This window comes from Penaeus monodon, chromosome 15 (genome assembly GCF_015228065.2).
Source record: "Penaeus monodon isolate SGIC_2016 chromosome 15, NSTDA_Pmon_1, whole genome shotgun sequence".
Lineage (NCBI taxonomy): Eukaryota > Metazoa > Arthropoda > Malacostraca > Decapoda > Penaeidae > Penaeus > Penaeus monodon.
The window spans coordinates 38,022,662-38,023,272 of record NC_051400.1 but is presented as its reverse complement, the minus strand read 5'-3'; positions in this window follow the sequence as shown (position 1 = coordinate 38,023,272).

The window sequence follows — 611 nt, the reverse complement described above, 5'->3', positions numbered from 1 at the left end:
GAATGAATTACCAATTAATAAAAAAGCAGTTTAAACAGACAGATACAAATAGCTAGCTGAACATTCCTATGGAGTCGGTCAAAATGAAGTACTGAACGCCTGTCTCCAACTTACGACGAGCAGGCTCACAATCTACAAAGAAAATGTGCAGATAGACCTCAATCTATCATTAACTGATAGAAATGTGAATAGCTTTAATTTTGTATAGTTTATGTCTATCGTCGAATCCAAAATTTGTATACGCTCGAGTCGAGATCCGTGATTTAACCGACCGCAACAAACGCTAGCACTATGGAGTCCTTGACAGAAAACGTCGATAATTATACATCAAATAAAAAAACAAAAGACCAAGACATTAGCTGCACAATATACACATGTGCGGCCCTCGAGACTCAAACTTAGTGCTGAAGTGGTCCGCGTTGCCGAGGAAGTTGAACCACCATGTTTTACATCGCTTAATACCAAACACAATAGTCAGTTTACCAGTCACCACTCTGCGTTGCCAATGAGCCAGTTTCGATCCGAAACACTTGAAACACATGAACCCCGCTCGTGTTGTCATCTGTTTCGGATTCGAGAGTCGAGACTGGCGGTGTAGTAAATGAAGGAGA